The sequence below is a fragment of the Schistocerca americana genome, chromosome 5 (assembly GCF_021461395.2).
Source record: "Schistocerca americana isolate TAMUIC-IGC-003095 chromosome 5, iqSchAmer2.1, whole genome shotgun sequence".
Lineage (NCBI taxonomy): Eukaryota > Metazoa > Arthropoda > Insecta > Orthoptera > Acrididae > Schistocerca > Schistocerca americana.
The window spans coordinates 378,608,329-378,634,658 of record NC_060123.1 but is presented as its reverse complement, the minus strand read 5'-3'; the positions used below and the strand labels follow the sequence as shown (position 1 = coordinate 378,634,658).

The 26,330-nt window shown below is 44.7% G+C and overlaps 1 protein-coding gene and 1 pseudogene across 3 annotated transcripts in view; one reads left to right on the top strand and one right to left on the bottom strand.

Moving 5' to 3' along the window:
* LOC124616008 (hemicentin-2-like) overlaps positions 1-26,330 on the top strand; it is a 1,911,634-nt gene that overhangs the window by 852,272 nt on the left and 1,033,032 nt on the right. The window lies entirely within an intron of this gene.
* Positions 2,917-3,034, bottom strand: LOC124617068 (annotated as a pseudogene).

Genomic DNA, 26,330 nt, shown 5'->3' with positions numbered 1-26,330 from the left:
TTCCATTGATGATGATCAAATGATAATGAGGACAACACAACACCCCGACCTTGAGCGAAGAAAATCTCCGACCCAGCCGGGAATCGAACCCGGCGCTCTTGGCGTGACAGACCGCCGAACTGACCACTCAGCTATATGGGCGGACGGACAGTGATACATGATGCGAAAATTAAATTCGTCCCTAAGTTTTGCACTCCAGTCTATTCTACATCTACATCCACATACATACTCCGCAATTCACCATACGGTGCGTGGCGGAAGATACCTCGTACCACAACTAGCATCTTCTCTCCCTGTTCCACTCCCAAACAGAACGAGGGAAAAATGACTGCTTATATGCCTCTGTACGAGCCCTAATGTCGCTTATCGTATCTTTGTGGTCTTTCCGCGAAATATAAGTTGGCGGCAGTAAAATTGTACTGTTCAGCCTGAAATCCTGATCTCTAAATTTCCTCAGTAGCGAGTCACGAAAAAAAAACGCCTCCTTTCCTCCAGAGACTCCCACCAGAGTTCCTGAAGCATTTCCGTAACAGTCGCGTGATGATCAAACCTATCAGAAACTAATCTAGCAGCCCACCTCTGAATTGCTTCTATGTCCTCCCTCAATCCGACCTGATAGGGAACCCAAACGCTCGAGCAGTACTCAAGAATAGGTCGTATTAGTGTTTTATAAGCAGTCTCCTTTACAGATGAATCACATCTTCCCAAAATTCTACCAATGAACCGAAGACGACTATCCGCCTTCTCCACAACTGCCATTACATGCTTGTCCCACTTCATATCGCTCTGCAGTGTTACGCCCAATTATTTAATCGACGTGACTGTGTCAAGCGCTACACTACTAATGGAGTATTCAAACATTACGGGATTCTTTTTGCTATTCATCTGCATTAATTTACATTTATCTATATTTAGAGTTAGCTGCCATTCTTTACACCAATCACAAATCCTGTCCAAGTCATCTTGTATCCTCCTACAGTCACTCGACGACGACACCTTCCCGTACAGCATAGCATCATCAACAAACAGCCGCGCGTTGCTATCCGCCCTATCCAAAAGATCATTTATGTGGATAGAAAACAACAGCGGACGTACCACACTTCCCTGGGGCACTCCCGATGATACCCTCACCTCGATGAGCACTCACTATCGAGGACAATGTACTGGGTTCTATTACTTAAGAAGTCTTCGTGTCACTCACATATTTGGGAACGAGTCCTATATGCTCGTACCTTAGTTAGGAGTCTGCAGTGGGGCACCGAGTCAAACACTTTGCGGGAGTCAAGGAATATGGCATCCGTCTGATACCCTTCACCCATGGTTCGCAAGATATCATGTGAAAAAAGGGCGAGTTGCGTTTCACAGGAGCGATGCTTTCCAAAGCCGTGCTGATGCATGGACAGCAACTTCTCTGTCTCAAGGGAATTCATTAAATTGCATCACAGCAAACTGTATTATCGTTGTAACGGTAACGTTCCAGTGTTACGTCAGTATTTCTGTACGGACAAAGCCGCAGTCAGAGTCCTGCGGGTGCGAGTTCTGTTCCGTAGTCAGTACTGCATTGTACACGAGGTGGACCGGGCGGCGGGGTGTGAGGTGGGAGGAAGGTGGGGGCGACGCGATCGGCGAGTGTAGCCGGGTGTGGCGGGCGCGGCGGCGGAAGCTGCGCAGCTGGTCAGCTGTCACGGCGGGGCGGCCGCCTATCGATTCATCGGGGCTGGGCTCGGCGCGGCGCGGCAGTTGCCGGAAGCGATCTGTCGGTCCGCGCGGGCCAGCTTGTTAACAATATTCTGCTAATGAGCAGCGCGGGCGGCTGCGGCGCCGCCGCTGCCAAATGGAGCGCGGCGCCTGCCTCGTCCTGCCGTGCCCCGCCCGCTGCCCGCACTCTGTCCTCGCCCACCACCTCCCGGCCGTCCGTCCCTCACTTTTAATGGCGGCCTTTCTGCACCTGTCACGTCCGTCATTAGTTTCCAATATATTCTTTACACGCAGCTGCACAGCCTCGATGAAATGTTTGAATAGACACATTTTTCGCTCTGGGTTGTAAATTTTTTCATTTATATGTACGACTGACTAATTTCGACATTTACATGATTCCCAAACGCAACCCATATTATAACACCTCCCTCTTCTCTTCCCGCACAGGCCATGAAGGCCCAAAGGTACCGACTGGCCGCCGTGTCGTCCTCAGCCCACAGGCGTCACTGGATGCGGATAAGGAGGGGCATGTGATCAGCACACCGCTCTCCCGGCCGTGTGTCAGTTTCCGAGACCGGAGCCGCTACTTCTCAATCAAGTAGCTCGTCAATACAACTTCCTGGCAGATTAAAACTGTGTTCTGGACGAGACTCAAACTCGGGACCCTTGCCTTTCGCGGTCAAGTGCTCTACCAACTGAGCGACCCAAGCACGACTCACGCCCCGTCCTCACAGCCTTACTCAGTTGGTAGAGCACTTGCCCGCGAAAGGCAAAGGTCCCGAGCTCGAGGGTCGGTCCGGCACACAGTTCTAATCTACCAGGAAGATTCGTATCAGCGCACACTCCGCTGCAGAGTGAAAATCTCATTTTGGAAACGTCCCCCAGGCTGTGGCTAAGCCATGTCTCCGCAGTATCCTTTATTTCAGGAGTGCTAGTTCTGCAAGTTTCTCAGGAGAGCTTCTGTAAAGTTTGGAAGGTAGGAAACGAGATAATGGCAGAAGTAAGGCTGTGAGGATAGGGCGTGAGTCGTGCTTGGGTAGCTCAGTTGGTAGAGCAATTGCCCGCGAAAGGCAAAGGTCCCGAGTTGGAGTCTCTGTCCGGCACACAGTTTTAATCTGCCAGGAAGTTTCATATCAGCGCACACTCCGCTGCAGAGTGAAAATCTCATTCTGTAAGTAGGTCTTCAGTTTGCCTCACAAGGGCTGGGTGCACCCCGCGTGCCAACAGCGCTCGGCAGACCGGATGGTCACCCATCCAAGTGCAAGCCCAGCCCGACAGCGCTTAACTTCGGTGATCTTACGGGTACCGGTGTTACCACTGCGGCAAGGCCGTTGGCCCATAATATAACACCACCGGAGGAAAAATTTCTTACTGCCAGACATAACGTTAATACAGTGTAGCACCGCTTCTACATTTGTTAATGTCCTCAATTTGGCGAAGATCTGTGTCCAAAGTTTTCTTCAGAAATGCCATATGAGACGGACGATTAGATGCCACCGAACTACGAAACTACGGCAATGTTTACAGGTATATTTTTTAAGATCTGAAACATTGCCCAATCGATGTATCCGACTTTTCAAATGTTCATATGTTTACAGACGCACAAAGTAAGGAAAAGGAGAAGAAGATGGTGGGACGGTGGTGGTGGTGGCGGTGTGGGGGGGGGGGGGGGGGGGTTGCTTTGCTGGTACCAAATCGTCCCAGAGTGGAAAGACTCTGAGCTCTTTTCAAAACTTATTTGAACACCGGAGCACACAGTACATACAATGGTACTTCACCAATACAGGGAAAGACATAGATATTAAAAACATTTAATAAGACAAAGCATGAGCACAGTTACATTCAACGAACAATACAATTAGAGCTCTCAAATTAGGAAAATCAGTTTCAATTAAACAGCGTATATTAAATTCCTTGATTTCAATAACTTTCAGAAAGTTACTCATTTTCCGAAAGAATTCAAGTCCATTAATTCAATAGAGTCGCCTCTATTAGAATTCTGGAAGGCATAGACACGGATTTAGTGCAGAAGTGGAGCGGACTGGTTGTTCACTGAAAGTCGAACACTCATTATTACACAGATTTATTGATTTTGAGCAGCCCAACAACATTTTTTATACATCGGCTGAACAGTCAACACGGTGCCCTACAATTTCATTTCTTTTGCTAAATGCAAGTGCTAGTCTCTTCCTTTATTTAAGTTCCAACACTCATTAGTTAATCAGTTCCATCTTACATTGAAATTTTGTTTTGTTTTCTAACATTCAATGATAAGTATTTATACAAAGACAATACCAAAAAAAAAAAACTATGTTAAAACAATTGTTATAACAGCTTCCAATTAACAAAGCTGCATTTCTATCCCTTAACTTGAAATAAGAAAAGTCAGACAATACCAGAAGACAGTTCTTTTAAAATAATCTCTAAACTAACAGTTCCAGAGGTACACCTGCCATTAAATTTCCACAGGTAAAATCAGTCTACCAAAAGCATGTAAAAGAGCACTTGATCACAAAGAATTTAAGCAAAGCTCACACAGAAAATGATCCGCTGAACTTTTCACGTGGTCGTTTACAGTTAGTAAATGAAAGGAAATGCAATTTAAAAAATTCGGTTACCGAGAACATATACTACTGGCCATTAAAATTGCTATACCACGAACATGACGTGCTGCAGACGCGAAATTTAACCGACAGGAAGAAGATCCTCTGATATGCAAATGATTAGCTTTTCAGAGCATTCACACAAGGTTGGCGCCGGTGGCGACACCTACAACGTGCTGACACGAGGAAAGTTTCCAACCGATTTCTCATACACAAACAGCAGTTGACCGGCGTTGCCTGGTGAAACGTTGTTGTGATGCCTCGTGTAAGGAGGAGAAATGCGTACCATCACGTTTCCGACTTTGATAAAGGTCGGATTGTAGCCTATTGCGATTGCGGTTTATCGTATCGCACCATTGCAGCGCGCGTTGGTCGAGATCCAATGACTGTTAGCAGAATATGGAATCGGTGGGTTCATGAGGGTAATAAGGAACGCCGTACTGGATCCCAACGGCCTCGTATTTCTAGTAGTCGAGATGACAGGCGTCTTATACGCATGGCTGTAACGGATCGTGCAGCCACGTCTCAATTTCTGAGTCTACAGATGGGGACGTTTGCAAGACGACAACCATCTGCACGAACAGTTCGACAACATTTGCAGCAGCATAGACTATCAGCTCGGATACCATGGCTCGGTTACCCTTGACGCTGCATCACAGACAGGAGCGCTTGCGATGGTGTACTCAACGACGAACTTGGGTGCACGAATGGCAAAAAGTCATTTTTTCGGATGAATCCCGGTTCTGGCGTCATCGCGGTGAATGCACATTGGAAGCGTGTATTCGTCATCGCCATACTGGCGTATCACCCAGTGCGATGGTATGGGGTGCCATTGGTTACACGTCTCGGTCACCTCTTGTTCGTATTGACGGCACTTGGAACAGTGGACGTTACATTTCAGATGTGTTACGACCCGTGGCTCTACCCTTCATTCGATCCTGCGAAACCCTACATTTCAGCAGGATAATACGCGGCCGCATGTTGCAGGTCCTGTATGGGCCTCTCTGCATACAGAAAATGTTCGACTGCTGCCCTGGCCAGCACATTCTCCAGATCTCTCACTAATTGAAAAAGTCTGGTCAATGGTGGCCGAGAAACTGGCTCGTCACAATACGCCAATCACTACTCTTGATGAACTGTGGTATCGTGTTGAAGCTGCATGGGCAGCTGTACCTGTACACGCCATCCAAGCTCTGTTTGACTCAATGCCCAGGCGTATCATGGCCGTTATTACGGCCAGAGGTTGTTGTTCTGGGTACTGATTTCTCAGGCTCTATGCACCCAAATTACGTGAAAATGTATTCACATGTCAGTGCTAGTATAATATATTTGTCCAATGAGTAAGCGTTTATCATCTGCATTTCGTCTTGGTGGAGCAATTTTAATGACCAGTAGCGTATTAACCTGAGAGCTCTCCTCTACTCCCGGTAATTACTCCACTATGCCAATACTTACAGTCCTCAAACAAAACTTCAAGTGTCCTTTATAACTGTACAAAGTGCTGCGTCACAATAACAGAAAAGACAACATTTTGTCAAGGTACTGTGTAGAGACTAGTCTTACTTAAAATTACTCAATATGTACCCACTCCTTGGACTGGTCGTGCCTTTTTACTACTCGAACCACACTTGTCAGGCCTGAATACCAAACCAACAGGTCCTTATTGATCAATAAAGCAGGTTACTGTTCGTACCTTAATTCCAACAAACCAAATCAACTTATCCGTTACCAATGCCGTCCATCTTTCTCCCCCTCTTAGAAATCAGCTTCACAACACAGTTATACGAGGTTGTAGAACATGATCATTTCGTTGCGTGAAACAGAAACAAGTCCCCTCGTTTTCAGTGACCAAAAGTTCCAAAAGCGACATACCATCAGTGTACACAAGATGGCTACCATGGCGTGCTGTCTTCTTTCTCCGAAATTGCGAAAGTCTGAGCAGGTGTCGCACGCTCCTCTGCTTGCAGCAGCCTCACCAAAGCCGTCCACTCACTGGCCGTTGCGTTCGCAAACTCTTTTACTGCGCGTGCAGAACCACTTCTCATCCTTGCCCACGCGCCTTCTCTCTCGCTGGTCTCGCCCGCCTCATCGATACCACCAAAGTCATTTTATGAGCACAAACCAGTCAATCGTTCCCATCGGAAACTGATACCATTTAACATGGTTCAAATTCTATGTCCCAGTGAAATAGTTAATTAAACACTGATAGGAAACCTCATAGCATTAAGTAAGCAGCTGTGACTCTCCAATTAAACAGTCAGATTAAATATTTAAAGCAAATAACACAGCATTAAGCAAGTAGCCGTTATAAACTACCAGCTAATAAGCAAATATTCTTTAACCAACGGCGGTTGTAACTGACCGATAAAAGAAACAATTAGATTACATATTTCAAAGCAAATATCACAGCATTAAACAAGTGACCATTACTGCCCAGCAGCTAGCTCACTTATGATAGAAGGCGTTTCTTCACTGATGGAAGGCCGAAGAACAACTGGCAGTATGAGTATATGAATAACCAAACATTTATTAGACACAGACGGACTTAACGGACCAGTAGAAGAAACAATTAAATCCTTAGAAGAGATATTACTTGGTGTTAATCAAGTAGTACTCATATATGGTCTTTTACCACGAAGTCCTTTCGTGACCTTCTGCATGTTTAGCTCGGGTGTTTATAGATTATGATGACTACGTTCGTGAATTATTGTCACATATGAAGATGACAGTTAATATGCCGAAATCGGTAAGGTAAGTTTTTGTAATAATTAGTGACGATCTTGATACACAGAACTATTTCATATTTATTACTATATTTCACACGCTGTTCTCAGTAGTGCCAAACGTTTTCTGTGGTGTTAAGAAATGAGGGAAATGCATGCCATCGGGCTTGACGCGGTGGAACACCAGTTGCCGTCACATCACCGAAATTGAGAGCTGTCGGGCTTGGCTAGCACTTTGATGGTTTACCACCCGGGTCTGCCAAGCTCTATTGGCAAGAAGGGTGCGCTCAGCTCTTGTGAAGCCAATTAAGCAGCTACTCGCTAGAGAACCACGAAAACTCAAAACTGTATGCTGACTGTATGCCCTTCGATATCCGCATCCAGTGACGCCTATCAGCTGGGGATGATACGGCGGTTGGTCCGTAACGTTGGGCCCAATCGAGACCTGTTCGGACGAGTTTACGTTAGGGAACTGTGTACAGCTCTGTGAATATGGCTGTTATCATCTTGGAAGAGAGGAGTGTCCACATTTTACTCATTATGAAGTTGTAGAATAGAGGGTAACACATGGTCACCGAAATAAAAGCATTTTGGTTCGTGTTTAAGGTAAACTGAATCGCCAAAACGTGGCTGACCCGTCTCAACTACACCACCGACCGATGTGGCACAGTGGTTAGCACAATAAACTGTTTAAATCCGCACCCGACCATCCAGAGTTACGTTTTCTATGATTTCCCTAAATTGCTCCGTGCAAATGCCAGGATCCTTTGAAAGGGAACAGGCGATTCCCTTCCCCATCCCTGAAACACTCGCAGCTTGTGCTCCGTCACTGTTGGCCTCAATGTCGACAGGACTTGAAAACCTTCTCTTCCTTCCTTTCTTCCTTCTGAACTGCATCCCTCCACACACCGTGGATTCACTGCCTCATTGGGCAGCCAGTGCACTCAACGTCTTATACCATTTGAAAAGAGATATAATCGCAGTCGTGAAACCGCTATATGCGCTTCTAGCGACCTACTGTTCAGTTCCTATGATGTATGGTCCGCTGAAAACGTGCAGCGTCGTGCACCTCTCTGAGCAGTGGCTTTTTGCGACATACTAGACTCCCAGTGTCGATTGCGTGCAGTTTCTTGCACAGAGACTATACAATCTAACGAGTTATGACAATAAAAATCTAATATCAGTAGATCCGTCACTAAATTGTGCAGTATATAGTACAACTTCTAGTCTTAAGCACTGACGGTCAAAATTATTTCACAGTACCTAATATTGTAGAATGGGGATCGCTTACTGCATACCAAGCAACGTAATACACTCACCTGCTTCAGACGTAGTTCAAGCAACAATAAGGACAACATCTTACGCTATCAAATGGGCTTGCAGAGGGAGTCTAGGAGAAGAGGATACTGAACTGCGGACCCAGATAGGCTACAAAAGAATAAATCGCATCTCGACTGTTGTCAAGATCAATATCTATTTTCTTAAAAACATGCGCATATTGTAGCATCACATATTAGAGTGAATTTAACAATAACACCGTGACCTTTAACCTAAATATATAACATACTACCAGGATCTAATGTAAACAAAGGTCTTAAAAAATGTATAATGATTTATCGACAACAGATTCACTAGCGGTGGTAGAATATGTCCGCACAGTCTTCGACTATTTGAAGGTGATGACATCTCAGGCAAAAATATTCTCCAAAGCTTTAATTCCTGCATTATTATTCTGATCAACGCGAACAGTATCGTCAACTACAAGACGCGATTGTCAAAAAAAAATGGCTCTGAGCACTATGGGACTTAACATCTATGGTCATTAGTCCCCTAGAACTTAGAACTACTTAAACCTAACTAACCTAAGGACATCACACACATCCATGCCCGAGGCAGGATTCGAACCTGCGACCGTAGCAGTCGCGCGGCTCCCGACTGAGCGTCTAGAACCGCTAGACCACCGCGGCCGGCAGACGTGATTGTCCATCGCGACTATGTGGTCTTATGTGGCCTACACTTCTGCATCTGTTGCTGTCGACAATTCTTTATATATTCGTTCAATACATGTGTAAATCATATCCCGATGATATGTTACGTATCAGCGTTAAAGATCGTGGTAATATTGCTGAATTCACTGTAATATGTGATAGTACTGTATATATAAATATATCTTTCTTATGAAATACACATTGATTTTGCCAAAGGCTGAGAAGCGAATAATTCTTTTATAGGCTCTCTGGGTCTTCGACACAATATTCTGTTCTCCGGTGATCTCTCAGGATTCTCAGTTGACAGTGTATACTTTTTCAACTAACTGTTCTTGATGAATATGTTCATGCAATCGACTCTTGTTTTTTGTCTTTCGCGGTGGCATTCTAAGCGACGCGCCTTGTAAACTGAGAATGTTTCACACACTCTCGCTTTTGTTATTGGAAGTATATGGTACTATAGGGCCAACCTTTCTGCAGCAAACTTCATTTTGTATGCTGACGGACCATGTGGCGGACGGTCACGCAATGTTGTTTGTAGTTCGGTGAATTTGACTGATTGCCGCGATCGACTGTTATGAATGTGATACTCTGTTGCCTTGGTGATTTACCCTTCCGTACACGGGTTTCCAACTGCAGTATATTTTTTTCCTGGAAGTCTCTAAAATTTCCAGCTTTTTCGCTATACAGGGGAAAATTAAATTGCGGACTGTAACCCGTTCCCGACACCGCCATTCACCAAGAAACGAGAAAATAGAATTCGTAGTAGACAAAGGCAGCCCACGCAGCTATCTCCGTCTCCTCCACTGGCATTTATGACAATTACTTGCGATCACCGTACAACAAACAACACAGCGAGACGTCCCACTCACGGTCCGTCGGCATTCAAAGCCACTTTTGGTGCCGAAAGGTTAGTGTAGGAGCAGACACCGGCGCCTGTAACACCGACGCTCTGTAGCATCGTTGGATAACGTTTGCAGACTCGGGCTATTGTGCTCGATTTGTTCCCCAGGACACACCCTACAACCCCTCGAATTTCGTCGCAATATTTCGGGGACTTCCTATGAATGGTACATGTAAATTTATACCACTAACAGCCGGCCGATGTGGCCGTGCGGTTCTAGGCGCTTCAGTCTGGTACCGCGTGACCGCTACGGTCGCCGGCTCGAATCCTGCCTCGGGCATGGATGTGTGTGATGTCCTTAGGTTAGATAGGTTTAAGTAGTTCTAAATCTAGGGGAATGATGACTTCAGAAGTTAAGTCCCATAGTGCTCAGAGCCATTTGAACCATTTATGCCACAGCTTTTATTAATTTCTGTAATTCACTGGTTACGAAGTTGTCCAGTTTAAACATTATCTCTTCTACATTTCGGGAGAAATTTTCTGCATAACTTCTACAAACCCCTAATCAAAATGGCGATTTCCCACTAAACATAGGGCTGATGACCACGGCAGCAGGTGGTGCAAGTCGACGAAGAGACGATGGCAAGGGTTGCGGGGTCTGCAGTAGGAAGAACTACAGTAATGTCAGACGTTGTGGATCAACAAAGGCAGACTCTCATTCTGTTAAGATCAGTATAACTGGTGACGTAAAGGGGGCAAGGAGGGTAGGCGAATGGCGGTCACTCTCCGTGACCGCACATCGAAAAGAGACAACGTTGTCTGGGAACAAAATATAGGTGGAGGTTGAGAGTTCCGAAAGGAGAGGCGACTCAAGCGTACAGGGTGCGCTCCACCGCCGCCGTAACTCTGTGCACGCTTTTAGCCGCGACAGCAGCGGGGGCGAAGTGGGAGGGAGAGGCGGAGGCCGTGAGGCTGCGAGGCAGTGTCTGCGGCCGGCCTGGAGGGCCGCCAGCCTCCTCTAATTGCTCGCGGCATTCTTGGGATTCGTCCTGTGGGAATCCATCACAGCGCGCGACACTGCGCCCGCGGTAAACAGATATCTCAGCCGTTCCGGCCGCCCGAGAATGCACGCTATGTGACGGCGCGCCGGCGACAATGGATGCGGCCGGGGGCCGTCGCCGTCGCCTTCGCCGTCGTCTGATGGAGGCAGTCACCCCTGCTGAGGCTATATCGGTATCCTGGAGCACCCTGCGTCTGCCTTACTCACAGTACGAGAAGGGTGGAGTAGTATACAGCTTCCAAATTTTCAAATTCCATATCACTTACAGGTTCGTAATAACGTACACTGAAGGGCCAATGATACTGGTACACCTACCTAATATCGTGTAGGGCCCACGTGAGCACGCGGAAGTGCAGCAACACGACGTTGTTTGGACTTGCCTAGTTTCTGAAGTACTGCTCTAGGAAACCTGACACGGTAATTGCACAAGGCTGTCCACAAATTCGTAAGGGTGCAAAGGGCTAGAGATCTCTTCAGAACAGCACGTTCTGAGGCATCACAGATGTGCTTAATAATGTTCATGGCAGGAGAATTTGGTGGCCAGCGGAATTGTTTAAACTCAGAAGAGGGTTTCTGGAGCCACTGTGTAGCAAATCTGGACGTGTGGGTATCGTATTGTCTTGCTGGAATTGCCAAAGTCCGTCGGAATGCACAATTGACATGAATGGATGCAGGTGATCAGACAGGATGCTTATGTACGTGTCATCTGTCAGAGTCGTATCTAGACGTATCAGGGGTCCCATATCACTCCAACTGCACACGCCCCACACCGTTAATAGAGCCTCCACCAGTTTGAACAGTCCCCTGCTGACATGCAGAGACTATTGATTCATGAGGTTGTCTCCATAGCCATATACATCCATCCGCTCGATACAATTCGAAACGAGACTCGTCCGACCAGGCAACATGTTTACATTTATCGATAGTCCAATGACGGTGTTGACGGGCCCAGGCGAGGCGTGAAGCTTTGTATCGTGCAGTCATCAAGGGTAAACGAGTGGGCCTTCGGCTCCGAAAGCCCATATCGATGCCGTTTCGTTGAATCGTTCGCACGCTTACACTTGTTGATGACGCAGCATTGAAATCTGCAGTAATTTGCGGAAGGGTTGCACGTCTGTCACGTTGAACGATTTTCTTCAGTCGTCGTTGGTCCCGTTTTTGGAAGATCATTTTCCGGCAGCAGCGATGTAGGAGATTTGATGTTTCAGCGCATTCCTGGTATTCACGGTACACTCTTGAAATGGCCGTAAGGGTCAAATCACCACTTCATCGCTACCTCGGAGATACTGGGTCCCGTCGCTCATGCGCTGACTGTAACACCACGTTCAAACTCACACAAATCTTGATAACCTGCCTTTGTAACAGCAGTGACCAATATATCAACTGCGTCAGACACTTGTTGTCTTATATATCTTACATAGTCGTTGCTGACCGCAGCTCTGCCTTCTGCCTGTTTACATGTCTCTGTATTTGAGTACGCATGCTGTACCAGCTTCTTTGTCGCTTCAATGTGTGGCAGTGAGTGGTGCTCTATAGAGAATACCCTCCTGCTACGCGATGCTGTGCGCAAGCGAATTTAGGGAACGCACGTGAACTTTCTGGATTCTAGATTCTTTGATTTCCAGAAGTCGTTCAGCACTGTTCCGAAGTGTCACCTAGTGAATAAAACGGGAACGTACGGATGATCAGACTAGCTTTGTCATTCAGTTGAATAGCTGATACTGAACAGATCACGGCATGATCCTCCAGACGTAAATGTTACTTCGAACGTCCACCAAGGGAATGATATAGAAAAATTACTCTTCATAACATATGACCTAGGGGATAACGGCGAAACGTACATGAGATAGTGATACTGAATGCGAATGATTCTGTTCCAAAAAGAGAAGTCGCAACACTAAAAAAATTGTACTGAAATGCAGGTACACCTGCAGATTATAGACACTTGGTACAGGATTGGTAACTGAACCCCAACAAATTGCTCATAAGCAGGCTGAAAGATCCACTATTGTATGATCAAGTGATTCCCTATATATGTGTACGAAGCGATTTAAAGTGGAACGGCCATAGGAAACTAATGTCTGGAAAGGCAAATAACAGCTCGAGAGTCCTCCACGGTAGACGAATACTTAGATACGAGCCGTTTCTGGAAAGTGATTTCCGATCGATAGCGAAATGGATATCACAGTGAAAATTGGATGAGGCTTTGCACAGGTGTGTTGGGCAGTATCTCTAGTCCGCCCGCCGATAGTGTCACGTCGTTCGTTTCTTTTCTGAGTTCGCAGTAAGCACGTAAAGATGGCTAGAAGATAGTGTCTCGCGGCAAGTATGAGTGTCTTTGACAGATTTAGCCTGGTTTCGTACAGCCCACACAAATTAACTGTCTAGCATTTCCTTCTTTTTGACAGCTCTCGTCCGCACACTACAGGGGCAATGAGGAAGCTTTGGCAGCGTTTACGATGGTAAGTGTCTGGTCACCCACCAACAGCCCAGACTGATCTCCCTTTGATTTTGCTCTCTGTTCACATGAACCGCTGGCTTTGAACACAATATTTTGGCACAGACAACAAGCTGCAGATCAGCGTAGAGAACTGGCAGAAAGCATACACGGCTGCCTTCTATAACGAGGGTGTTGGGAAGTGTATACAATGCTGCAGCAGATTTCTCAGTCAGAGTGGCGACAACGTAGAGAATTAGCTGGAAGGTGTAGCAAACTGTTGCAAATAAAACATTTTTGATTTTTGCTGTGGTTTCCATTCCGCGACCGATTTGACATTACTTCCCGAATAGCCCTCGTATTACCTGTCGATCTGGATTCGATTTCAGATAGGACTGACAGAAGAAATAAAGAAGATCCATGGAAGAGCACACATTCATTTAGCAAACGCGGAGGCTCATTCAGCATCAGTGGCGAACACTACAAGAGGTGCTAACTGGTGTACTGCTAAAATTCCGAGTTTGCACTTTCCAGAAGTGGCAGTCAAAATATTGTTTACTCCTACATATGTTGTCGTTGTTGTTTACGTTACACTAGCCTGTGCATATTTCTTCATCTTTGAAGAGCTTCTGCGACTTCTCCTTACTGTACTCGAAGTTTTGTCTCCGTGTACAATTTTTCATCTCCACGCCTACTTCCATTATTATCCTGAAGATTCTTTGATGTGCCAGGATGTGTCCGGTCATTTGATCCCTTCTTTCATTCAAGTGGTAGCATAAATTTTGTTCTTTCCAATTCGATTCAGTAGCTCTTCATTGGTTATACAACAGCAATAAATTTCATGAGCTTCTGTGCTCTTCTTCTCTGTGCTGCTTATTGTCCACATTTCAGTCCATAAAAGGCTAGACTCCAGACAAATACTTACAAAAAAGACTAAAATTTGTATTATATGTTAACATCACTCACGAAAACGCTTTTAATGTTAACGCTTTTAATGTTGTTACACTCTGCGTATCATATCCTGTGTGTTTCTGATTTCTGCTGTCAGCTATTCTGCTGCCCAAATGGGAAATCTCATACCGTAGGGTTAGTGTCTTATTTCCTAAAATAACTTCCTCAGCAATGCCAGATTAAGTTCGACTACATTTTGAGATAAAGATTTATGACAATATACGTTTGGAGCAGAGCATTGTTATAGTTCGGTAATATTCACACCTGTTAGCATGTGCCTTCTTTGCAATAGGACTTCGCGTTCTTCTTGAAATCTACAGGTGTTTCGTATTTGTCACATAGTTGCATACCATATGAAATAGTTTTCCTGTTGATAGGTCTCCTAATGTTCTCAATAATTCTGTGGAAATGTGACGTACACCACAGGCCTTCTTTCGACTAATGTCCTTCAATACTCCGTCAACTTCTTCTCGCAGTATGGTATCTCCCATCTCATCTTCATTTACTTCCTCCTCTCTTTCTATAATGTTGTCTTCCACTATATGTCCGCTTTTGTAGCCCCCTTATGTATTTTCTTCCTAATTTCAAGCTCATCTTCTTTGCTTAGACTTACCATTTCTGATGTTAATATTCATACAGATGGTAAAAATACTAATCAGTCTAACTTGCAAGGATACTTTAAAAAACAAATGTCACACGTCAAAATGGTAATCAGGTTTTATCAAAAATCATCTTCAGACAAGGTGACGGTGGTGCATTGGTAAGTGTCGAAGGACACTATTGGTAACTGCTTAAAAACGATTAAGTTGTTAGCAGTAATGCTGGGCATTCAGCAGTGCAGAAGAACAGCGTGTACTCAGGAGTTGTAATGAGTGTAGGTACTTCTTACTTTCAGCCCTCAGCAGCACAGAAATAGGCTAGGCAATGTTGGTAATGTTACAAGACGAGATCAGTCGTTCATGCAGACTGTTGACCCTGCCACTACTGCTCTTGCCGTTCTTCGTGAGTAATATGTTTGTCCGACCTCTCCATAGATCTCCTTCGGATGTGCCGACTGCACATTCGATAAGTCTATCTGTATCGTAAGAGGCACGCAGGCCACCCCACTTCGACGAGGTCCATGTTTTATTGGGACCTTTTAAGCAAATTTTGCGACAAGAACTCAAAGATTAAATTACAGAGATGAGAACTCACGTTGATGCCAATAATCGTGCTTCGCTCGGACCTTCTGTGACATTAACAGAAAAAGGTGGAAGTGACCGTGGGACATAAAGTACCCTCCGCCACATACAATAAGGCCCCTAGCCGAGTAAAGATGGAAAAGTAGAACAGAGTGCACCCATACGATTACGTAGTTCCGAGTAACGGTATACAGAGTAATTTCCATTATCAGCATGAGCATCAGCATTATCAGCTTATAAATGAAAGAGATAATAATAATAATTATTAATTTTCAACGTAATCATTTGCTAAATGAGTACATGTATTGCAACGACTGTTCAACGTTTTGATGGTTAAATATTCCTGCTGTGCTAAACAAGCGTCTGCTTCTATTTCTACCTCATCTTCTGATACAATTTTCTTTGATCATCCATCCATCTCATCAGGTTTGTGAGCATAGATAACTACTGGGAGCTTAGGAAAACAAATACTGAACCAGACCTCTTAATTCCATGTGACATGGGTTTAGAAAAGGTCTTAACAACTGACAGTTTGCACGTTCGCCAGAAATAAATAGATGTTTATGTCTGCGGAATGAGAATACGTTATCCGGTTCTTGCCAAATATAGTTCTGTTCTGACAGAGACACTCGCCATTTATGTGTAGCTGCTTGTGCGTCTTCTGCCATAGACGTAGCCAGAAAAGGTAAAAAGATGTTTCGTGGTATTACAAATTTAGCAAATAAACAATGTGAAAAACCTTATGGAACATGGGGCCAATACAACTTCTGATGATGGCAGTAGCCAAAATATGTCACGATGTATCGATTATAGTTCCCAAACTTACGTAACTGACATGGGTTCATTCCAGGAATTTACTTCCCTTCTTAGTAAAATAAAAATTCCGTAAAAAATGACTATTTGCATGATGGATCCAAACGAAAAAACCCTCCAACATTATCTTTTGGTCACGAAATGATGTCTTACAAATTCCAGTGATGACCTTCTCGTGAAACAAAAAGTCACCCAAATGCACTAACGTCGTTCTTTAATACTGAGGCGTGAATTTCTTTCGCGCCATTACCATCCAGCAAAAATTGCTCTCACCACGCACAGGAAACAGGGCTTAACGCTGAACTCCATTTATCCCGTTTACTGTGGGTTCCTCTGATACACGTTTCCTTAATAGCAGCCTATCACGTCTTTGTACATGACTAGGCAGGAAATTTATTACATCCTTTTGCATGCGCTGATTTAGAGAGCGGTAACACGCAAAACGCTAAAGAGCGTGCCATAAATGGTTTCAATCTACGAGCAGACTGAAAATCAGACTTTCTGTGAAAGAAAGGGCAATAACTTTGGTTTCTGCTTTGTAAATGAAGAGAGAGAGAGAGAGAGAGAGAGAGAGAGAGAGAGAGAGAGAGAGGAGCAGAATTTTTGGTGGATGACGGGTTGGGAGTGGGGAAAGGAGGATGGCGTTGTCACTGGAGAGAGTGAACGTGGAACAAAAATGGGAATTAGATTAACTGATCTCTTCTGTGAGTTCTTCCCTGTAGTACCTCGTCTGGATTAAATAAAAAGTTACAGGGTTCTGGTTTCTAACTACTTCCGTTAATTAAAAGTTCTGCAGAACAGTTTTCTGAAACGAGAGACGTAGTCATTTCTCTGTGCGTATTAAAATTTAGTACTCATTCACGGTGAGCTTCACAACGAATTGCACGGGGCCACCTTGCTCGCAGTTCAGAGAACAAACGAAAAGTGATATTCATGCTTATAAAGACATAAATCATGGTTAAAAAAATTACTTACAAGTGAATACATGGCCAGAAATGTTTTCAGAAATGCAGGTACACAATGTACAGAAGACAGCTTCATCAACACATCAGATACACTGATAATAAATAAATTTTCCTTGTCCCGGTCTTCATACCACTCCAATGCAGTATTCATATTTGTCATCGCGGAAACGATTTAACGTCCCTATTGAAACACGCTGTGGTGTAAATTTCCTGCGTCAGCACATTTCACCCCACATTTGAAACTCCTCGTGGTTCCCCTTAGACGAGTGAAATGGTGCATCGTAAGACTTCTTCCCCATACGTCTTTTCACTGGTCTGATGCAACATGCCGAGCGCTACTTTCCCGTTCCAATCTCTTTATCTAAGATAAGCACTTCCACCTTATGTCCGCAGCTATTTCTTGGTTACATTCATATCTCTATATTGCCCTGCAGTTTGTAACGTTCTGATTTTCCACCATCTCCATGTAGGTCAATCTCTGATAGACGACAAACTATGTAGGAAAGTTAATCCAACAGCAATAGAGAGTGTTTTAAACCTTGTCAAGGAAAAAGAGTGGTAGGATGTTTATAGTGCCGATAAAATAGGTGATCAATATAATGCTTTCCTTAACACATTTCTCATGCTCTTTGAGAGTCACTTTCCATTAAAACGTTCTAAACGGGGTACTAGCAGTAATAGTGATCCCGCGTGGCTGACTGGTGGGATGAGGATATCATGCAGAACAAATTCCTTTTGGGACTGTGTTCTGAAGGAGGCGATTGAAACACGTGTAGCTGATGGGCTGATCAACAGAGACGCCGGGTTCAACCTCAGCAAAGCCTGGGACCCAGCACTCAGCCAACTAAAAGCACAGCGCCGACCCAAAGCGACTCCGTGCCCGACGAATGCGACAGGACATCAGATGGTCCACAGTTGGCATCCAGCAGTCAGTAGCCCGCCCCTCCCCACCACCACTCCACGCAGCGCTGCGTGCGGCATGACGCGGGGACATGGCTGGGAAACGATCAGTGTGTAAAGGGGAGGCGATTCAGCGGAGACGCTCAGTCTGTAGGTATCACCTGAAGATGACGGCAAGGAACGCTGTCGAAATATTGTGGTTGAAAACGACTGCACCCGGCTGGAGACCCGAGAACAGTACAAACGGTTAATTCGCCGGGAAAGCCTAAGATCGCATAACCTAAGAATACCACACATATCCATGCACGAGGCAGGATTCGAACCTCCGACCGTAGCGGTCACGCGGTTCCGGACTGAAGCGCCTAGAACCGCTCGGCCACTCCGACCGGCGATAAAATTAAAACCATATGGTCAGCTGTGAAGGAAGTGTCTGGTCAGCAGCACAAGTTCGACGATATAAAGTCAGTTGGTATTAAAAATATTTCTGTTACTGATAAATCAGGGCATAATATAACTTTCTTGGTACATGCCTTTCCGAGATTGATGACTGAAATACTCCTTTGTGATACAGACAAGGGGAGCTTGAATCAATAATTAAATCACTGAAGACTAAGACTCTCATCGATATGATGGAGTACCTAGCAGAATATTAAAATACTGTGCTGCACATGTTAGCCCTGTATTTATACGAGGGCTGTCCATAAAGTAAATTACGATTGATCGCGAAATGAAAATCACAGTGAAAATCAGAAATGTTTCATTTGTAACAGTTAGCTACACCTTTCAGCTACTTCTCTACGTAGTCGCCGTTCTGACTCAGTCATTCGTCGTAGCGTTGTACGAACTTTCCAATACCCTCATCATAGAAGGCAGCCGCCAGTGCTTTTCGCCAATTCTCTACGCTGGCCTAAAGCTCGTTGTCTGTGCCAAAATATTGTCTTAATAGCCAGCGGTTCGTTTGAGCAAAGATGAAACTCAGTGGGAGACAATTACGGGCTGTATTGTGGGTAACCAAACATTTCCAATTGAAACGATGCAGGAACATCTTCATTGACCCTGCAGAATGAGGCTGAGAATTGTCTTGAAGAAGAAACCGCACGACAGTTATGTAATGTTGGTTGCATAGCTTCAGGGGAAAATTCTCACCAGGCCCTCGTACTTGGCGGGAGACACTATTTTCTGTAACATCTTTACGCGCTCACTAACAGCTCAGGAATGAAAAGAGCGACATAATTCTACCTAGAGTCATACTAGAGATACTGCCCAACACATCTTTTCAAAGCTTTATCGGATTTTCATAGTCGTTTCCATTTCGCGACTGATCGTAACTTACTTTCTGGACAGCCCTCGTACATATTTGTAATTTTTCCTTTAGGAATCGTCAGTTTCCTGAACTCTGTAATAAAGCCGCTTTATGAAAAGGGAGAAAGGTATAATGCAGACATTTTTGACCTATTTCTATGGCATTAATGTTTGCCAAAGTTATTGAAAAGGCTGTGTATGAAAAGACAATTGACCATTTTATATCACACCATTTGCTATCAAATCTACAATTCGGCTTCAGAAGTCGTTTAACAATTGAAAATGCTATAGTCTCTTTTCTCTATGAGGCACTGGATGGGTTAAACAAGATATTTCGAACGCTAGGCGTATTTTTGATTTAACTATACTGCTCCAGAAGTAGGACTATTACGGAATACAGGGAGCAGCTCACGTTTGGTTCACCTCTTACTTTAGCAACAGACAGCAAAAAGTCATTATTCACAATGTTGATAGTGGCTGTGATGTGGGCTACAGCCAAGGGGGGGGGGGGGGGGGGGGGAGGGTCCCTGAGATCAGTGTTGGGACCATTCCTGTTCCTTATTTATATAAATAATATGCCCTCTAGTAATAGGGTAACTCTAAAATATTTCTGTTTGCCGATGACACTAGCTAGGTAGTAAAGGATGTTGTGTGCAAATTTGAAATAGTGTAGTTCATGACCTAAGTTCATGGCGTGTAGGAAATAAACTAACACTAAATCACAGTAAGAGTCAGTTTTTACAGTTTCTAACACACAATTCAACGAAACCAGATTATTTAATTTCACAGAATGGGCATATGATTAGTGAAACTGAACAGTTCAAATTTCTAGCTGTTCAGATAGATAGTAAACTGTTATGGAAAGCCCACGTTCAGGGCATTGTTCGAAGACTTAATGCTGCCATTTTTACTGCTCGGACGGTATCTGAAGTGAGTGATCATTCGACACGAAGATTAGTCTACTTTACTTATTTTCATTCGCTTATGTCGTATGATATTATATTTTTGCTAGCCCTCATCATTTTTATCATTCTTTAGTTTACTTACAACCTATAGTGTGCACTCATTACACTGTTCATTCCATTCGGCAGGTTGTGGAATTCCTCTTTACTTTGATTGACGAAACAGTAGCAATAGTATCGGCGGGTTTGTCATTGATTTTTCAATCCAACTCATGAATCTGCTTTCTATTCTGGGACGTTAAAACCTAACCGACCCTCTTTTTCTCTCTCTCGTCTGCTTTCAGATGACTCTCTACCCTAGAGTCCTCCAACTCTGGACGCGATCTATTTGGGCTACATCCAACCGTGATTGTATTTCATTTGATACCCACTGAGCCCAGGAAATCTGACAGATAGATTAGGCAACTTTGAAGCACACAAAAATTTGGTGCATTCTCTTAATAATCTGTGGGAGAAAAAATGCGAGTGTTAAAAAGCTTTGGACTTCACACTACAATATTAAGACCATACTAGAAAAAAAGAATTCACAGCCTTGCTGTATCAGGAAGGATATTTCAGCTTCTCAAAATGAGTGGTAAATTCAGAGTAAACCAAATTGGCATATTGTAAGATGATGTAGCATTTGCGCACTGTTACTGCTTACTATATATTGACACTGCCTGTTCAGTCCCTAGTCTCGCAGTCTCTTCCTCCTATAGTTTTTTTTATTGACGTAAGTTGTGGAAGTGGATATATATTGTAAGGGTAGTCCACTCCAGGGCTGGAAACCGCTACTGTTTGTAACCGGGGAACATGTGTCGCATTCCCAGATGCAATAAAACAGGATGAAGCATTATTACTTCACTTATTTCTCTGAATACATCCGGTGGCCGTATCTTCGGCGGCGGCTGGGTCGTAGCAAGCCAGTGAGGAACATGATGAACCCAGTGGCTGTCTGAGGCTGTTGTCTCGCAGCATCAGCCCTGAGGTCATGAACTCTGGTAAGCGGGTTGCTGCTCGTGGTGTGGAAGGCGCATCCCGTCAGAAACTCTGCTCGGCGGTGAACAAAGCACGAGTGTGTTGCGTCTCAAACTTTGTTCTGGGAGTACTCTGTCCCTTCCAAGTCACTTCCCGTGTTGTCCCACTAGATGGACCACGACGTTGGATGCCGTGATATCTTGATCAATACTGCTTCTGCAACCCCGGTTGGGTAGACCGCTTGACCCAACGATTTAGTTTAGAGCAGTTTGTGCCCCAGGCTGGCATGATGTTGGTAGATCCCCGGACTAGCGATCAGTGGCGGCTGGCTTGTACCATCCATGGCTATGGATCGGTGGTCATCTAAGTAGGCCGCAGGAATATGACCGATACTGGAACAATCTCATACACAAGATGTTATAATGAAATAGACAAACAGCAGAGCGCGAATGACATGAACGCCATCGATCGACTGACTCTAACCTTGTGAGGTGGAGTATGAGAAGCGACCTCCGAGTTTCCTTTGCTACCGTGAGGCGATATGCAAATGAGCTATTTTCTGAACTCGGAATTCTATTCTAAATTCCACCAAAGCGATTCTTGTAGGCTTAACGATATCTGCCTTCGCAATACAAGCCTCTGTTGAAGCATCGGATTGTGTGAGGTCGTTTGCCTCATAGAAAGTAGTGTTGGATGTAAATTATTAACATCAACTTAAGCCCACCAAAATTTTTGACTAGGTTGTAGGCTAGAGTTGGTTTGTCAGTGTAAGTAGTCTGAAACAGCTGAAAGATAATCAGATTTTATTAATTTGAGAGTTTATTTATGCTCATAATTCGCATTAACGATGTGATGCCTCTTGAATGTGGTCATATTAATAACTTAATAAGGAGAAATGAGTATAACACGAATATACAACTATAAAAAGTTAGCGACACGGATTGGCACTTACCATTGACTGAATGGGAGCACAAGATGTTCGGTCACATACTTTCCATTTGTATCTAATCACAGAAATAATGTGAGAAAGTGCTGCGAAGCTCAATAGGTCAATGGCCACTCGTTTCACTTCTATGAACTGCTAAGCTGATCGTGCTACAGCCAGAGTTGCCTATATCACCTGTTCTGCACTTTTGTTCCACAACAGAGTCCGCAGCCAGCTGTTCTCATCGTGTTGTTATGCCGATCAGGTGTGATGTTTCTGCAAACACCGCAGCGCGCGTACGCGACTCAATCCCGCGAAATGATCCGGAGTTCCGGATAGGGTACGCAGCTGCTCCACAGTCACTCAGTATTGCCCGGTACAGAGTACTGCGACGTTATCACAAGGACGCTGAAACACAAGTGTCCCCTTCCTACAAAAAACCTAGAGTGGCGTGCCGCTCCGCTGGTGTGGCTGTCCTATCGCAGCGTTTTTAACTGACTTTTAACCAATGGGCGCTACTCTCACTTGGTTGTGAGTGCGCGGGGATCACCGCTTATGTCACGTCGATACAGCCGATGGTCGTTACCTGTAGGAGTCGTCACTCGTCCGAAGAACTTCCCAGACGCTTCCTTGGCGCCAGCGTTTAAACAGGCATGTCCTGCGCCTCTGTCCCAAGCCCAAAAAATTTTGAGTTGGGGATTCATGAAGGTAAATTCTTTACTGGCAATGTCGCCTGTGACGCTTTTGTGAGCCCAGGGCAACACGGTCGAGGGGAAACAGCGTCTCCCTGCGTTATTCACTTTGGGGAGACATTCTGTTTGCCTCGCAGTGTTCAGCTGGAAATACCGCCTGCCTGTCGGGTGGCATCAAATCCCTGCTGCTGGAGACCGCCCTGGCGGTGCCAACACCTCCTGGGGTGCTGGAGGGTGTAAACTTGGAACTTTGGGCTGGCTTCCCACATGAAAATTTATCCGCAAAAGTTATCTGCATTAAACGAAATGAAGCACGTTCTCATTGCTCATCACTAAGACATCTATGTTAGCATAGCACGATGAACTGCAGGTTTGTTAACATCCATGCTGCTATTTGTCGACATTGTCCTAATTAACAATTCAAAAATGCAAACTGGCGATTGACGTGGGCGTTGCACTCCCAGCGCATAGTCCATATAGGTTGCCAACTTGCTGGTATGTATGGTGTCGCGGAGAGGCTGTGCTTTTTAATACAATTCTGAATGACTGAATCATTTCTGCTGTTAATAAGTTCTCAGTGGTCTTTCGCTCTGCAAAATTTATTTAACGACTTTGTTTCAGTATCTCAACTCGTTTTCAAACTCCTGATCGGTATTGTTGCGTCCTCTTCAGCTCTTTCTATTTTTACGAGCGTAGTAGAGGTAGGCACTCGTCTAACCTTTTACCGGTGAGCTCGCTCACACTCGCACATAGAATTGTTAACGTTGCACTCCTGGTGACCGATTAACAGTGCCGTAATGTTTACACCTAGTGGGTGCCTCGTGTTGCTGCTTCCGTGCGCCTGAGCAAAGCCACTCTGTTCAACCTTAGAAAATTTCTCTCTCCAGTTCCCTTAATTTCATGATGCATAGTAGTACAGAATGAAACACACATAGCATATCAAAATGACGGCCTCAAATTTCATCAGTTTGCGAAGTGAAGCATTGCTTCACAGTCACAAAAATACTTCTGTAATAATTTAGAACGCAAATGGGTCAAGTGCTACACAGACGGAGCATACAGCTGCAGGCGATAAGATCCAGAATGGAAATGTGTGCCTTTATGAACTTTCATGACATATGAAAGCAATATACCGATCTGAGATTAGAGCCTAGGTGCCAGTTTCTTGAGGAAAGCAAGAAAGTCTAGTTTGGCTGAGAATTGATTCGAAAATCCCATAATTAAGAACGCATCGAAATCCGAGAGTACATACTGATACGAAATAAATTACGATATTGATTACTTAAAGTGTAACACCAGGAAAAATAGAAAATAACGATATTTTGCTCATTGCGCGTGTACAGTACAGCAAGAAGGATATACACACATAAAAAAAAAGTTTTGCATCACTCCGGTAGACTGTGAATACTGTATCACAAACACAGTCCCTCTGACTATTCAGAGATGTCACTAAACCAGTCCAAAGATGTAAACAAACATGCATGAGCAGAGCCTATTAGACGGAGGAGGTCCGACAGCTGATCAGTTCCAGTCAGTCCACCAGGAAAGACGTACACGGCTCGTGTTGTCTGTAGTTCAGCCATGCGTAGACGGCCAATACCGTGGTTCGATCGCGTCCGCATTGCTACTTTGTGCCAGGAAGGAATCTCGACAAGGGAAGTGCCCAGGCGTCTCGGAGTGAACCGAAGCGATGTTGTTCGGACATGGAGGAGATACTGAGAGACAGGAACTGCCGATGACATGCCTCGCTCAGGCCATCCAAGGGCTAATACTGCGGTGGATGACCGCTACCTACGGATTATTGCTCGGGGGAACCCTGATAGAAACGCCACCATCTTGAATAACGCTTTTCGTGCAGCCACATAACGTCATGTTACGACTCAAACTGTGCCCAATAGGCTGCATTATGCGCAACTTCACTCCCGACGTCCATGTTGAGATTCATCATTGCAACCACGACACCATGCAGAGTGGTAGAAATCGGCCCAACAGCAAGCAGAATGGAAAGCTTAGGATTGGCATCATGGTCTCCTCGCCGATGAGTGTCGCATATGCCTTCAACCAGACAATCGTCGGAGAAGTGTTTGGAGACAACCTGGTTAGTCTGAACGCCTTTGACTCACTGTCCAGCGAATGCAGCGAGGTGGAGGTCCCCTGGTGATTTGGGGTGGCAGTACATGGGACCGACGAACGCCGCTGGTGGTCATGGATGGCTCTGTAACGGCTGTACGATACGTGAATGGCATCCTCCGACCGACAATGCAACCATATCAGCAGCATATTGGCGAGGCATACGTCTTCATGGACGACAATTCGCGCCTCCATCGTGCACATCTTATGAATGATTTCCTACATGATAACGATATCGCTCGACTAGAGTGGCCAGCATGTTCTTCAGTCATGAACCTTATCGAACATGCCTGGGATAGATTGAAAAGGGCTGTTTATGGACGATGTGACCCCGACCATTCTGAGGGATCTACACCGAGTTGCCGTTCAGGAGTTGGACAATCTGGACCGACAGTGCCTTGATGAACTTGTGGATAGTATGCCATCAATGCATCAATGTATCTTGCATCAATGTAAGATGACGACGTGGTGCTGGATATTAGAGGTACCGGTGTGTACAGCAATCTGGACCGTCACCTCTGAAGGTCCCGCTGTATGGTGGTACAACATGCAATGTGTGGTTTTCATGAGCAATAAAAAGGTCGGAAATGATGTTTATGTTGTCCTTTATGTTGTCCTCTACTCCAGTTTTCGGTACAGGTTACGGAACTCTCGGAACCGAGGAGATGCAAAACTTTTTTTAATGTGTGTACAATTAAGTATGTGCAATGAAGTACACAGACTGCCAACTGTTACTGCCAACAGCATTTTCTTTAGTCTGACTGTTTCAATCAATCGTTGCCTAATGCTAGTTTTGAAACTTTCTAAACCTATGAGTCTTTCAGTTTATTCATTCCCAGAAGAGAAAAATCTTCAATGTAGCTTCGGGTATGCCCAATGAAGAGTTATAGAACCACTAATTTTCACAATATGCAGGATGAATCACCTAAAACGTGCACCGAAAATATTGCGGAAATAGAAAGTGGTACTGATATGCGCTTTTCACGGAATGGATTGCTACTCAGGGGTTCCTATTGTTAGCCAATGAACGGATTGTAATAATACAAACTAAAAGGAGGGTAAATTAGAATGTCAGTAGTTTTAGTTATCGAAGTGTGGTAAGAGTGATTTACGAGATATCGTAGTTTGAAACTTTCCAACACCGACATTTGTACAATACCTGTGATAGTGCACGATAAAGAACAAAACAGGAGCATACA